We start from the raw sequence: 16,043 nt of genomic DNA, 5'->3' as shown, positions 1-16,043 counted from the left end.
GCTAGTTGGAATCTTTGTGCACTAAAGTTGCTTGTGTGCATGAGTTAGTGAGAGAGGAGTACATATAAAGACTGCAGTCAGAACTTCCTTTGATGAAGGGCCTTGACTTCTTTGATTCCCAAGCTCGATTCAAGCTTCTGGACAATGGTCACTGTATGCTTGTACTTTTTTTTATCTTGAGCTAGATATTATTGTACTTTTAAAATTCTCTCTTTCAGCAGGTAAAAATAGGAATCACCTCACCATTTATTTGTGGAGGGAAAGGAACTGTGTGCATTTATCAGTTTAAAAAAAAAAAAAAAAAAAAATGTTTTTAAATTCTCCTCCATTTTCACATTTTCTCCCACATTTACATCCATCAACAATAAACAATAATCAGCAAGATATGTCAGTCCCCATAATAACAACGATCCCATCTACCCACCAACCCCCAAACCTCAACCCGCATGTTTACATAAACAAATGACAAAAAGGAATCAGGGATTACCCGTAGTCACCCTTAATCTTACACAGCTCCCCCCCCCACCCCAGGTCTCCAGCTCCTCCCGTCCACTGCCTCTTGTAAAACTCCTCCCCCCAACCTCTGTTCCTTCCCCCCCCCCCCCCCCCCCCCCCAAACATTCCATCCCGGCTAGACCACTCGGACCCTGTTCTGACAGGCTCCGATGGCCGCAGCCCCTCCCCCCACCTCACTCCCGTTCACTGGCCGGCACACACCGGCCAGCGTGGAGGCCCCGCCCGGGTCCCTTTCCCACTTGCCCGGCCCCCAGAAAGCCCAAAGATCCCCTTTTAGCACACAAACCCCGCATATCCACCTGCACCCCAAAGAACTCTCATTTCGAGTGAAAGTCCCGTCCCTTCCCTTGTCCAAATATATACCACATTGGCTCCTTTAATCTCTACACCCGCGCGCAATGATACAAAAAAGAAGAAAATACAGTCATGAGGTTACATCGGCACATGACCATTCCTCAATTTGTCAGTTCTGCCACAGTCCTTCTGCTTTCGCAAACTCCTCCGCTGCTTCCGCCGTTCCAAAATAAAAGTCCCTGAGCTTGTAAGTCACCCTCAGCTTCGCTGGATATACAATGCCGCACCGCACCTTGCTAATGTACAGTGCCCTCTTCACCCGGTTGAAGGCTGCCCGCCTCCTTGCCAGCTCCACCGTAAAATCCTGGTATACACTTATACCAGCTCCAGCCCAATGCACCACCCGCTTCTGCTTGGCCCAGCTCAGGACCTTCTCCTTCACCCTGTACCTACGGAAGCACAGAGTCACTGCCCTTGGTGGCTCACTCGCCTTTGGTACAGGCCTCCACGACCGATGAGCCCGATCCAGTTCATATCGGGAGGGATCCTCCCCCTCCCCCAATAGTTTTGCCAGCATCGCGGCAAAATACTCAGTCGGCTTTGGTCCTTCAACTCCTTCGGGCAGCCCTGTAATCCTCAAGTTCTGTCGCCTGGATCTATTTTCCAGGTCTTCCATATTTCCTCGCAGATCCTTGTTAGTATCCATCACCTTCCGCATCTCTTTCCCCATCGAGGCAAGTTGATCACCGTGCTGCAATAACGTCTCCTTCACGTCCTTCAGCGCCTCCCCTTGCTCTCGCACCTCCGCCACTGCGCTCGCCACCTCCGTCCTCACCGGGGAAACCGCCTCCTCCACCAGCACACTCAAAACCTCCCTCATCTCCTTCCTCACCGTCTCCATGCATTTCGCAATCTGCACCAACTGCTTTTCAAATTCCGCAGCCATCACCATGGTTATTTCTTCAGCCGTAAGCAGTGCGGCCTTCCCTGGTGCTCCAGCCTCCATTTTTCCTGGTGACCCCGCGGTGACCTTTCCACGCCCCGACGGACCTCCAGCTGGTTTTTTTTGGCCGTTTTTTTGCTCACTCTCGACATTTTTCTTTGGGTTTTTTTTCCCTCCTGTGTCTTCACTGTGCCTCCTCCGTGTCTTCTCCCTGCTTCTGCCGTCTCCGTGGACCCTGGGACCGGGCTTAAAGCCCCGAAAATGCCGTTCCCGAGCGGGAGCTCTCCATTGTGCGGCCGCCTCCCGCCCGCCGTCACCGGAAGTCCCGTGCATTTATCAGTTTGATGTGAAACAACAACCAGTTTAGTCAGACAAATCTAAGAAACCGACAGAAAGACTGGATGTAAACCGTGACCAGAAGATGGAGTTTAATCCTCTTTGTTGAGGATTGCATTGAATGACATTACCGTTCTTGAAGTAATTTTAGCCCTCTGAAAATGGAATCAGTGTGTTGTAGGAATTGTTGAGGTCGGAATTGAACCTGGGTCCCTGGTGCTGTGAGGCAGCAGTGCTAACCACTGTCTGTTATGCAGATATACATAGTATTTACTGTCTTATTATTTTGAAGTGCTCATAGATGTAAAACCATATTAATGATTTATAGTATAAACAATGTCATTATGCTGTCACTTGAGGTTCCTCTGAACAAGATATAAATGCTCTTAAATGTTGCAACTGTCTGTTACCTAATCTGAGCTGTTAAAGCTAATTTAATAATCGAATAAATATTGAGAGAAGTGACAGTTCTCGTGAACATGCATCTTATATTCATACTGTTTACATTTGAGACCATCAATACAGTGAAATCTTAATGTATCAGTAGTATGTGAGAACTTCAAAATAAATTGAAAGGAGGAATGAAGTAGATCTGACATAAGCAATAAAATAGTAACTTTAAAAAAAAATTATACTTCAGGTACTCAACTCTCCAGGTCTCGATGGTTCGATCGGGTGTTAAAAGAAACCAGTGAGGGAATTCCAAATGGGTCAGCCATAATTTTACAAAGTGCTCTAGATTTGGGAAATTTCAGTGTATTGGAAAATTGCAAATATCATTCCATCATGAAGGAAAGATGAAAGCAATAATAAAGTAAATACTAATGTGTGAATTTAAAATCCATCGGGAAATGTCAACATAATTTTGTGATGGATAGGTCTGTTCTGATCTTTCGTCAGGTACTTGATAAGGTTCCACACAAAATTGTTGATGCAAGTTAGAGTGCTGAGAATGGGCGGCAACCATAGGACATCGGCTGATATTTCTCCCGCGGTATCTGCGCTCCTCTAATCCTGGCCTCAATGGTAATTGCACCAACATTAGTGGCTGTACCTTCAATTGCCTGGACTCTAAGCTGTGGAATTCCCCATCTACATCTCTCTGCCTCTCTACCTTGCTTTGCTCCTTTTAAGGCACTTGTTAAAATCTACTTCTTTACCAAGCTTTGGTCAACAGCCCTAACTAACATCTCTGTATTTGGCTCAGCGTCAAATTTTGCTCAATAACGATGCTTTGAAGCACTTTAGAATGTCTTATTGCTTTAAAGGCACTGCATATAAAGGCAAGTTATTGTACGTAAAGCTGCAACTTCTTAAAATTAGAGTTTAGATTTGTTTCTGTTCTGTTGATCTCTCTGCCATTTTGGAATCAAAACGTTCCTCTGATTCTCATTGCCTGAGATAAAAGGTGCTGGACCGGGGAGGATAGAGAGGAACTATGCTCAGAAACTTTAACTGTTCACCATTCTTATGTTAAAAGCATATTTGGTGAATTGACCTCTGCTTACCAGCTGTTTTTGGCAGTGTCATCACCACGTTTTCGCCTGTGGCACGGCATCTCAATTGAAACCTTGTATGAATATGTGGGTGAAAAATGATAATCTCAATCATGACGAAAGTTCTTTTTATTCAGTTCAGGCCATGCTAATAATGGTTGCTTTGTTTACTAATAAAATGAGACTCAAATTTAATGAGGCAGGGTCAGAGTCGTTAATTTGCTGCCGAGAAAATACATCACACTGGAAGACTTGTTTTATTTTTTGGGGAAACATGGGGCCTTGTCGTGCTCATTTGGTGATTGGATGCATCTCAGATTTTAGGATCAGCTTCCTATAACTAGGAATTTTGTGTCTTTTGTTTGCCCTAGATGTATGCATTGCCGTCAGATGATGGTGGCACAATGGTTAGCACTACTACCTCACAGCGCCAGGGACCCGGGTTCAATTCCGGCCTTGGCTGACTGTGCGCGGTTTTGTTCGTTCTACCCATGTTTGCGTGGGTTTCCTCCGGGTGCTCCAGTTTTCTCCCACGGTCCAAAGATGTGCAGGTTAGGTGAATTGACCATGATCAATGCGCGGGGTTACGGGGATAGGGCAGCGAAGTGGGCTTGGATAGAGTGCTGTTTCGGACGGTTGGTGTAGACTCGAAGGGCTGAATGGCTGTTTCTGCTCTGTAGGGACTCTATGGGTGACAAATGAAGGGGGAAAATGTTGTCTTTAATGTGAACATTGACTTAATGTACCGCCTGGTTGAATTTGGGAGGCCTGATAACTTCCCAATAACCTTGGTCTGTAGTTTGTCCTTTGTTCCAATTACATGCTGGGAATATCAAAACGCTTGTCTTTAGCCTCATCCACAAAATCCGTTCCCTTGTCACAGATTGTTCTCCCACCCGGGCCACTGTCTCTGGCTCAACCTGACCGTTTGCAACCACAATGTCTTATTTGACCTCGAGCTGAGCTTCCAACCCTAAATCCTCATTGTCACAACGGTCACTTTCATTTCCATAGCATTGCCCTTCACTCAAACCCCTGAAACCATCATCCATGGTTTTTTTTTAAAGAGTATTTTTGTTGGATTTTTAATTTTTAAAGCTATTGCAACAAAACAAAAAATAAACAGTTATCAGTGCAAAGCAGGTAAAGTACAGAACAAGAATTGCAAACATATGAACAGCGAAGACGGGATGAATTTATAATAGTACTTCCAACATGGTTCCCCGCAACCCCGCCAGGGAACCCACTTCAACAACTAGGCCACCCAGGAAAAAAGCCAGCACCACCAGAGAATGAGCATTCAAAGTGGACCCATATCTAAGCAACCAGAACATCTACCACATTTTGATTTGATTTATTATTGTCACATGATTTGTATACAGTGAAAAGTATTGTTTCTTGTATGCTGTACAAACGATGCATACCATACATAGGGAAGGAAGGAGAGACTGCAGAATATAATGTTACAGTTATAGCAAGGTGTAGAGAAAAGATCAACTTAATACGAGGTAGGTCCACATACGCCAAAGCCAAACATCTCAAGTAGCTGAGAGGGAAAGGCAAGTGTAAAGTGAAGGACATAATGGAAGATGCACCTCTGGGGTGTCTCAGAAAGGGGGAAAGAGCAAGAATCATCAGAACTAATCACATGGATAGCAGAAACTTGGCATCCAACCCAGACCCCCGACTTAAGAGCAACCGCCTGACACACGTCAATGAAGAGGAGAGCCAGCCATTCAAAAAACAAGGGGACATACATCACACCTAATCCAGGGAAAAGGGAATGGGATTTCTATTAGGCACAGCGCTCGACCCATTCCAAAATCTCCACACACCCGGGATCCAAACCCAGCCTCTTTGGATTCCCTCGGCAGCTGCCCTCAAGGGAGGGCAACCCTGATCCTTGGGGACAACAGGGTACTGACCACGGTGCCACACCTGGCCTAGCCCAGTGCCATCCGAAAAAGAACCTCCGGAGAACACGATCCCCGGATCTTACACACAACTCCAACACCTACACCCTACAGAGCCAATCCCAACCAGAGCAAGGCACTGCCTCACCTACAGAAGAAAACACTCTATTTCTAACCAAGAGGGGACCCCAGTCCAGAGAAAGAAGTATTATCAAGACACCCTGAAAATGGGTGTTCTCGGAGGGAGAGCCAGTCTTCCTCCCCAACACCCAAGAGCCCGATCCCGTCCCAGGTCAGGATCAAAACCAGCACCACACACTCACAGATGAGAGAAGATAAAGGAACCCTGTGAGCATGGGTGAACACTCAAACTGGATCACGCAAACCACTGCCATAGGAAGAACATGCTAAATTAGGATACGGGCCATCACATCCATATGACTACCCCCCTCCCCCGTAGGAAAGAAGGACAGCATCAAGCAAACAACAACATGAGCAACAGGGAGCAATGTCCAGGTTAATGACTGAAATGCAGGGCAGTCCTCAAGATAAAGACTTTTTCATGGATGCACGAAGAAAGCAAAGGCCAAGGATAAAACAGGATCAATGAGTATTCTTGAGGATCTTACAAGGATTCCAATAATCTAAGCATGAAACACCATTACTTCCACAATGCTGCATCACCAACCCCAAGCAGTCTACAGCCTAGGCCTCGGTGGGGGGGAGATGACTCGACCGGTTGGGTCACCTCCAACCCTTCAGGACTAACATCAGGAGTAGGGCAAAACAGGGCAAATAATTGGAAGGCCAAACTGACCCAGGCCTCGAAGACCGGATATGTTGTGCTCCATTAGATTCCTGAAACATGACAGCCAATTCTTGAACTCGCTCAGGAGCTCTTCCACCATCTCATGCCGAGGACTGGGCTCAGAGGTGTACACCTCTCTGTCCTCCTCGCTCTCTCTCTCATCCTAACCCGTCAGGATGGATGATGAGACATACAGCAGGAACTCAATAGTGTGGAGGAAGATCCCTGCCAGGGATAGACCTCTCTCTATTGCAAGAATGCGCCTCTATCATCTCCATAAAAATACCCCACAATTCTTGGAAATGAACCCTGACGACCTGTACAGTAGAACCAAAGTTTTCAGCCAGAACAGAATCTTGGTTGGTAGCTATCATAATCTTTTAATAATCATCATCATTTATTATTGTCACAAGTAAGCTTACATTAACACTGCAATGAAGTTACTATGAAAATCCCCTAGTCGCCACACTCCTGCGCCTGTTCGGGTACACGGAGGGAGAATTCAAAATGCCCAATTCACCTAACAGCACGTCTTTCAGGGCTTTTTATTTTTAAAACAAATTTAGAGTACCCAATTATTTTGTTTTCCAATTAAGGGGCAATTTAGCGTGGCCATTCCACCTACCCGGCACATCTTTGGGTTGTGGGGGTGAAATCCACGCAGACACGGGGAGAATGTGCAAACTCCACACGGACAGTGACCCAGGGCTGGGATTCGAACCCGGGTCCTCAGCGCCATAGTCCCAGTGCTAACCGCTGCGCCACCGTGCTGCCCTTGTCTTTCAGGACTTGTGGGAGGAACCCGGAGGAAACTCACACACACCGGGAGAACGTGCTGACTCCACACAGACAGTGACCCAAGCCGGGAATCGAACCTGGGACCCTGATGCTGCAAAGCAACAGTGCTAACCACTGTGCTACCGTGCTGTCCATCCGTTGATGCACATCGCACTGTTGGTGGGAGACTGCTCAATCACTACTGCGCCACTGAGCACACTCCCAGCCACCATGAACAAACATGGATTTACACACTTTATCTCCTCTAGTCCAGAGGCACTTCTTGTACACAGCACAAACCATTTAAACCAAGAAAAGATGAATATAAAATGTGCACTTGGATAAAAGATGAGCAGAGCAGGAGCGTGTGAAAATGTAGCTGCTCCCGTGCTTACATCACTTGCTCGTTCAACAATGATTTTGGCCCCTCCCACACCCAAAAATTTTAAATGGTGCTGCTGCCCCCTAATATTTGTAACCCCTCCAACTCCAAGAGTTCTGCATGCATCCAACCTGGAACTCTGTGTGCCTATGATGTTAGGGGTTCAGTCATTTTAAACTCTGGAATCTCTGCCTAAAACGTTCTCTTTTGATTTGGATTAATTGTCACGTGTACCAGGGTACAGTGAAAAGTATTGTTCTGCGTACTGTCCAGACAGATCGTTTCACACATGAAAAACATAGCATATACGATAAATACACAATGTAAATACAGAGACACTGACATCGGGTTAAGCATATGGAGTGTAGTGCTACTCAGTAGAGAAGCTGTGTGGAGAGACCAGTTCAGTCCATAAGAGCGTTATTCAGGAGTCTCATAACAGCGGGGAAGAAGTTGTTTTTTAATCTGTTTGTGCGTGTTGTCGGACTTTTGTAACTCCTGCTCGATGGAAGAGTTTGGAAGAGAGAATAACCTGGGTGGGAGGGGTCTTTGATTATGCTGCCCGCTCTCCCAAGGCAGAGGGAGGTGTAGACAGAGTCGATGGATGGGAGGCGGGTTCACATGATGGACTGGGCTGTATTCACGACTCTCTATAGTTTCTTACCGTCTTGTGCCGAGCAGTTGCCATACCAGGCTGTGATGCAGCCAGATAGGATGCTTTCTATGGTGCATCTGAAAAGTTGAGTTGGTAAGAGTCAATGTGGACATGCCAAATTTCCTTCGTTTCCTGAGGATGTAGAGGCACTGTTGTGCTTCCTTGGTTGTAGCATCAACGTGGGTGAACCACGACAGATTGTTGGTGATGTGCACACCTAGGAATTTGAAGCTGTCAACCATCTCCACCTCGGCCCCGTCGATGCAGACAGGGGTTTGTACGACACTTCCTGAAGTCAATGACCAGCTCCTTAGTTTTGCTGACATTGAGGGAGAGATTGTTGTCGTTACACCATGCCACTCTATCTCCCTCCTGTACTCTGACTCATCGTTGTTTGAGATCCAACCCACTATGGTCGTGTCATCAGCAAACCTGCAGATGGAGTTGGAGCCGAATTTTGCCACAGTCGTGTGTGTATAGGGAGTATATTGGTATTGAGGACTGTCGTGGACGAGGTGTTGTTTATCCTTACAGATTGTGGTCTATTGGTCAGGAAGTCGAGGATCCAGTTGCAGAGGGAGGAGCCAATCTTCCTTGAAGATCCTCCTGAAAGCCAGTCTCCTTTCACCTGTTCAGATGCGTCCTTTGACTTTGTGTTAATGTTTGTCTCTTCACATTCCTGCAAAATGGCTGAGATGTTTCCTACATGATAGGTTTCAAAGAAATACAAGTTATTGTTTATTGGTCCTCAGTGTCTGTATTTGAGCAAATTAATCAGTTGGATTAGCTTCAGATACTGGTTCACAGGGTGTGTGTGTGTGGGGGGGGGGGGGGGGGGGTGGAAGTGATTGCTGTGTAGTACATTGTAAGTTCGATTACAGATTGTGGTTCTCTGAATTGCACCGTGTTGGTCAAAAATAATAAATAACAGACGATTGCTATCGTGCTTTGGAAGACATTTGGTGTTAATAGAATTTGCAACATTTCTGGCATTTAACAATCTTTCACTGCCCCATGCACAATTAAGATTGATGTTAGGGCAGTATAACCAGATTCTTATTTTTATGTTCTGTTTTAATTAATCTCCTCAGCAATAAATATGCTTTTAGGTTATTAAAGCCCAGTGAATAGTGAGTTGGTTGCAATAAGAAGTGAGATCCCATGGATTTATCTTGTTTTATCGGCAGTGGCAAATTATTTTGGGTCTTTGTGGGCTACCAGCAGATTAATTGATTGGTTCAATATCCTATGGAAAATGACATTGGGCAGTAATATAAATGTGTATGTGTGTTTGGGAGTGAGATGGTGTGGGTTGAGGTTACGCCAAGAAGGCAGTTTAGATTGCTCTCCTGAAATGAAATCCAGAAACTCAAAGTCAAAGCATCTGAAGTGAATTAATTTTTTTTAAGGAGATAGAAGATGTTGCTCCAGTGCCAATCGGAAATGTAATATAGCAATGAGCGAGTCCGCAGAACGCTATCTCGTTGTAGTGTGGTAAAACAATGACCTGGCACTTGCATAAATTATCTGCCCTCGGTTACTTCTGACCTGCTGAATGAACCCTGTGGCCCAGCTGTTTTCCCCGATTCACACTATGGTGTCTCAGCTAAACTGGAGTAGGAGCTGCATTAGACTGCTTTGTCACATCTTAATAGACTATGAGAAAGCTGCCAGAGCCGAGTGACGACAGCTGCTTGCCAAGTGTACCAGATGTGCCTGGGGGCTGAGATGAATTTTGGGTTGTGGATGGGATTTGCAAGAGCTCTGGGTGATGGTCTGATTGCAAAGGATGTTAGTGCTTTGTGTTTAGGAAACCGTTGCGTGGCACATTTCAGCCTCTCCGCTCTTAAAACAGGAAACAAAGAGACTCCACTCTATACTGTCTGACTCGGATGGAAAGGGATTGATTGCCCGAAGCTGCACGTTCAAGCCACGGTCTTCAACTCTCTTTGACTGCCTCTGACACTATATTGCCTCAATGCTGCATCTTGCTGTGCTATACACCTTGCCCTTGATGCTTTTTTTAAAACCTGGAGAGCATTCCGATCCCTCTTTTATGTGACTGACTCCTTCAACGGCAATTTAATCTGCATGGGAAGACTTGGAAATTAAATTCAGTTCTGCAATTAGCTTAAAAAGAACTATCGATTGTATGGATTGGTGCTTGGAGATTTGTGCGATGCACACTGTATTTCCAGTGACATTGTAAGGTATGAGAAATTGCCTCTAGTGTCTAGCAATAGTGATGATGTATATTTGAAAAGGGGTATTTTGCCTCTGTCTTCTATTGCACCATCAATAGAATGGTGTGCATTCATTTGGTACAGATTTCTTTGCAAATGTTTGGCACAATTGTCATGTTTTTAGCAATTGTGGTGAATTGTCTAAAATGTTTAATTTAGTTTCAATTACTAAGTTGACAGCAAATCTGCTCCAACGTTGAGATTTTTTTAAAACAGGTTGTGGTTTTTTTTGCTGAGATTGGCAATCCCTTCACCCAGTTTTGTGGTCACTTGATTGGATTTCAGTGATCTGTTTACGTTACACCAAGTGTTTACTCTCCAATGACAATGAAACAGCTTGAGATTTGTTAAACGTACCTTGTAATATTCCTACTCTTGCTTGCTTTGTTTCCTTTGGCTGTCGGCTTGTTTTTGCTTGTGTCCGTCCGTCTCTCTACTCCCCCTCCCGAGTTGAATCATCTGCTCTTAGTTCCCTGCTGACTATCGTCGACACAGTGGTTAGCACTGCTGCCTCACATCGCCAGGGACCCGGGCTTGGTTCCAGAGTGGAGTTTGCGCTTTCTCCCCGTGTCTGCCTGAGTTTTCTCCGGGAGCAGCTCTGGTTTCCTCCCACAGTCCAAAGATGTGCAGGTTGGGTAGATCGGCCATGCTAAATTGCCCCTTAGTATCCAAGGGTTAGATGGGGTGATTGAGTTAGGGTGAGAGGAGTGGGCCTAGGTATAATGCTCTTTTGGAGGGTCGGTGCTGACTAGATGGGCCGAATGACCTCTTTCTGCACAATTGGAATTCTATGATTCATTGCTCCGTTGCACCAGAAGCTTTGAAGCCAGTCTTTTTTTTTTTTGTGGCCCCCTTTTTTTTGTTTCTTCTGATTGATTCAAAAACATTAATTAATAATTTGGAGGATAGCCTTTTGGCTCTGATGCTGGTGGGAGATTTATTAAACCAAATTTAAAAACCAGAAATACTCTTGAGAGAGAGTAAAGGTAGGTTCTGTGACAGTTGATGCCACAGCTGGAGATCTGATCCTTTGAATGATGAGTCGGTTGCTATGCCTCAACATTTACTGCATTGTCCTCAAGCTGTCAGATGCTGCCTTTCTAATTTATTGCCTGAATGCATGGAAAACTCATTGAAATTTGGGTGGTAAAATGCTGCACTCTTTAGGAGTCAATATTACAGCAGATAACAATTTGCTTGTATATAAGGCCATTGACACAGTAGACAGCCCCAAACTACTTCATGGAAACCGTATAAAATAAAATTTCACGCAATACCACATGAGGCATTCAGGCAGGTGACCAAAAGTTTTGTCAGAGTAGGATTTAAGGAGCATCTGAAGGACGGAAATGTGGGTTTAAGGAGGGAATTTCAGAGCTTAGGGCTGTGGCAGCTGAAGATCTATCTGTATTCAGTGCTGGGTATGCTGGTTAAGAACAAATTCAATTGCAAGTGATGCAGTCCGATGCTGCAATTTCTGTACAACTGTCAGGAGCCACTTCAGACTGAAGGGGTGGCACGGTGGAACAGTGGTTAGCACTGCTGCCTCAGCACCAGAGACCGGGTTTGATTCTGATTTCGGGTGAGTGTCTGTGTGGAGTTTGCACATTCTTCCCGTGTCTGGGTGCGCAGGTTTCCTCCCACAGCCATAAGATGTTAACTGGATTGGCCGTGTTAAATTGCCCCTAGGTGCGGTAACAGGGATACAGTGCGGAATTGGATGTAGGTATGGTGCTATTTCAGAGGGTCGATGCAAACTCGATGGGCCAAATGGCCTCTTCCTGCATTGTAGGGATTCTAAGGAATTCTATGAACCCAACCTGTTTTAAAAAGTTTTTTTTCCAATTAAGGGGCAATTTAGCGTGGCCAATCCACCTACCCTACACATCTTTGGGTTGTGGGGATGAGACCCACACCGACACGGGGAGAATGTGCAAACTCCACACGGGCAGTGACCCGGGGCCGTGATCGAACCCGGAACCTCGATGCCGTGAGGCAGCAGTGCTAACCACTGAGCCGCCGTGTTGCTCTATAAACCCAACCCTGAACAAGCTTTTTGTTAACACTCCTAATAGCTCTGCAGCATTCAATTTTGCTCCTCTATGTTCTTTGGGTGTTTTCCCATGTTGGAAGATGCTATTTAAATACATGTTGAAGAGGGGGAAATAATTTCATTCATAAAAATGTGTGGGATTTGGAAATGATTAGGTCGTGGTGGGCGAGTAATTTGATATACCCGAAAGACGTTTTTGTGTGTGTAGTAAAATTGTATTTGCATTGGAAGCAACGAGTGTTCCATTGTTTGACATTCCATGTGGTGAGCTGGTAACTTAAAGTACAAAGTTGTCTTGGTGCTTGATCCTTCTCTTTTGCATGTTAATATTAGTAACACTTGTGAACAATGGGAATCTACTGTTATGTTTGGCTGAGAAAGAAGCAAATATTTTATCATTTTACATACATTTTACATATTTACCTATTACGTATCTGCCAACATTGACATTATTGATGCATATTTTTGCATGTTCCTCTGATATACTGGGAGCCCATCAACACAAAATAAAAATGCTTTCATAAGTCAACCCCTGTAATAGCAGGTTAGGACGGTCAGTGGCAGACCAGATTTCCTGGATCGCTGGCTACCATCCAACTCCACTTTTACCCTGTTCAACTGGGTTATTGAGTAATAAAAACTTCCATAGGAGGGATTGCACAAGTACTCAGCACCTTATGTTTGGGTGTGGAGCATATGAACTATGTCGAAACAAAGACTGTTCATTCAGCATTGCACCTCAGGGGTGATTTAGTATATTAGTCATCGCTGTTGACACATGTTAGACCAGAAGTGATGGTCCTGACAAAAATTCTCTGAATACCAGAGATATATTGTCATTACTGTTAGAAGTAGGGCGGCACGGTGGCGCAGTGGTTAGCACTGCTGCCGCACAGCGCTGAGGACCCAGGTTCGATACCGGCCCCGGGTGAAGTTTGCACATTCTCCGTGTCTGCATGAGTCTTGCCCAAAGATGTGCAAGGTCGGTGGACTGGCCACGCTAAATTGTGCCTTAATTGGAAAAAAATAATAATTGGGTACTCTAAATTATTAAAAATAAATAAATTACTGTCTGAAGTAATCCACGAGGGTGGCACGGTGGTGCAGTGGTTAGCACTGCTGCCTCACATCTCCAGGGTCCCAGGTTCAATCCTGGCCCTGGGTCACTGTCCGTGTGGAGTTTGTACATTCTCCCCGTGTCTGCGTGGGTTTCACCCCTACAACTCAAAGATGTGCATGGCAGGGCGATTGGCCACGCTAAATTGACCCTTAATTTGAAAAAGAAATAATTGGGTACTATAAATTTTTTAAAAAGAAGTAATTCACTAAATTGTGGTATATGTAATGAAGAAATATTGTGAAACTTGAGTATGACTGAAAAAAGAGACACGCTGTCAAAACGTTTTGTCTGGCACTCATCAGTGAAAAATACCAACAGTGAAGGGGACAGCAATTTATACTGCATGAAGAGAGAGTGCTGATTGGTTGGCAAGTGAACTCTTATAGCGACATTAGGGACATATCAAGCACACTAAGATACTCTGGATTGTTTACTGCATGAAAGGTGTAAAGCATTAGCAAACTACTCTTAATTTACATCCATTGATTGGATTGGATTTGGGTTTATTGTCACCTGTACCGAGGTGCAGCGAAATGTATTGTTCTGCATACAATCCAAGCAGATTGTTCCATACATGAAAAAACAGGACATACAATTGTTACACAATATAAATACACAAATGCAGATATCGGGTGAAGTATACGGACTGTCGTACTGCTCAGTAGAGAAGACGTGTGGAGAGATCAATTCAGACCATAAGAGGGTCATTCAGGAGTCTGGTAACAGCAGCAAAGAAGCTGTTTTTGAATCTGTTAGTGTGTGTTCTCAGACTTTTGTATCAGTTGCCCGATGGAACAGGTTGGAAGAGAGAATAACCCAGGTAGGAGGGGTCTTTGATCATGCTGCCCACTTTCCCAAGGCAGCGGGAGGTGTAGACAGAGTCAATGGATGAGAGGCGGTTTCAGGTGATGGACTGGACTGTGTTCACGGCTCTGTAGTTTCTTGCAGTCCTTGGCCGAGCAGTTGCCATACCAGGCTGTTATGCAGCCAGTAGGAGGCAGCAGTGCTGACCACTACACCAACATGCTGCTCGAATTTCCTTAGTTTCCTGAGGAAGAATAGGCGCTGTTGTGTTTTCCTGGTCGTAGCATTGACGTGGGTGGACCAGGGCAGGTTGTTGATGATGTGCACACCTAGGAATTTGAAGCTGTCAACCATCTCCAGCTCGGCACCGTTGATACAGACAGGGGTGTATACTATACTTTGCTTCCTGGGTTCCTTAGTTTTGCTGACTTTGAGGGAGAGATTGTCGTTACACCATGCCACTAGGTTTTCTATCTCCCTTCTATACCTGACTTATCGTTGTTCGAGATCCGCCCCACTACGGTCATGTCAACAGCAAGCTTCTAGATGGAGTGGAGCTAAATTTTGCCACACAGTCATGTGTGTGTATAGGCAGTATAGTAGGGTGCTATGTACGCAGTCTTGCGGGGCCCCGGTATTGAGGACTATTGTGGAGGAAGTGTTGTTGTTTATCCTTACTGATTGTGGTCTATGGGTCAGAAAGTCGAGGATCCAGTTGCAGAGGGAGGAGCCAAGTCCTAGGTTTTGGAGCTTTGATATGAGCGTGGCTGGGATTATGCTGTTGAAGGCGGACCTGTAGTCAATGAGTCTGACATAGGAGCATTGAAGGGGGAAATGATGAAATAAATATATTTCCATCTAATATCGGTAAAAAAGATGACGGTGAGAATATCGGTAAAAAAGATGACGGTGAGAGCAGCGAGGTGTAACAGGTTATCTTGGTGGTTTCCTTAGTTGCTTCACTTTAACTTTAATACTCAGATTCACCGCAAAACTAGTACAGTCAGTATCTAGAAAGCTGGACTATTGTTTTGTTCTATTTATCCAAAATCCAAAGTCTTCCAAAACAAAACTGTTCTGACAATGGCACACATAAAATCCTTAAACATAAAGTACTGAGTTAATTGTTCCGTTAATTTTCTTTACTTGCAACTGTATGTTTTTGATACCGTTACCCCCATGCGGGAATTATAAACCAAAATAACTAAGATAAAAGCAAATGACTGCGGACGCTGGAATCTGAAACAAAAACAGAAAATACTGGACAATCTCAGCAGGTCCAACAGCATCTGTGGAGAGAGAGCGGAGCTAACGTTTCAAGTCTGGATGATTCTTTGTCAAAGCTTTGTCATCCAGACTTGAAACTTTAGCTCCCTTTTCTCTCCACAGATGCTGGCAGACCTGCTGAGATTGTCCAGTATTGGCTAAATTTACCAAACCATTATTGTAACTTTTACTTTAACTTGCATCAGAACCAACAGAAATTAAACCTGAATTAACAGGAGAATGAAACTTCAATTTTTAAATAATCGATACAACAAAAAGATGTATACAACAGCCAGAAGCACCCCGCATCACTCCTGGAAGACATGTAGAATCATAGAATCCACAGTGCAGAAGGAGGCCATCCGGCCCATTGAGTCTGCGCCGGCCCTTGGAAAGAGCACCCCACCCAAGCCCACGCTGCCACCACCCCCGCAACC

The 16,043-nt window shown here is 45.0% G+C and overlaps 1 protein-coding gene across 4 annotated transcripts in view; it reads left to right on the top strand.

Moving 5' to 3' along the window:
- Positions 1-16,043, top strand: part of LOC140394759 (disco-interacting protein 2 homolog A-like) — a 372,914-nt gene that overhangs the window by 115,787 nt on the left and 241,084 nt on the right. Inside the window, exon 1 of one of the 4 annotated variants that reach the window (XM_072481985.1) lies at positions 9,842-10,330. The exons of the other annotated variants lie outside the window; for them this stretch is intronic. The gene's annotated coding sequence lies outside the window, so the exon portion shown is untranslated. Of the gene's footprint in view, positions 1-9,841; positions 10,331-16,043 lie in introns of those variants that run through there. 4 annotated transcript variants of the gene reach the window in all.

This window comes from Scyliorhinus torazame, chromosome 2 (genome assembly GCF_047496885.1).
Source record: "Scyliorhinus torazame isolate Kashiwa2021f chromosome 2, sScyTor2.1, whole genome shotgun sequence".
NCBI classification, from domain to species: Eukaryota; Metazoa; Chordata; class Chondrichthyes; order Carcharhiniformes; family Scyliorhinidae; genus Scyliorhinus; species Scyliorhinus torazame.
This window is presented reverse-complemented; position numbering and strand designations above follow the sequence as displayed.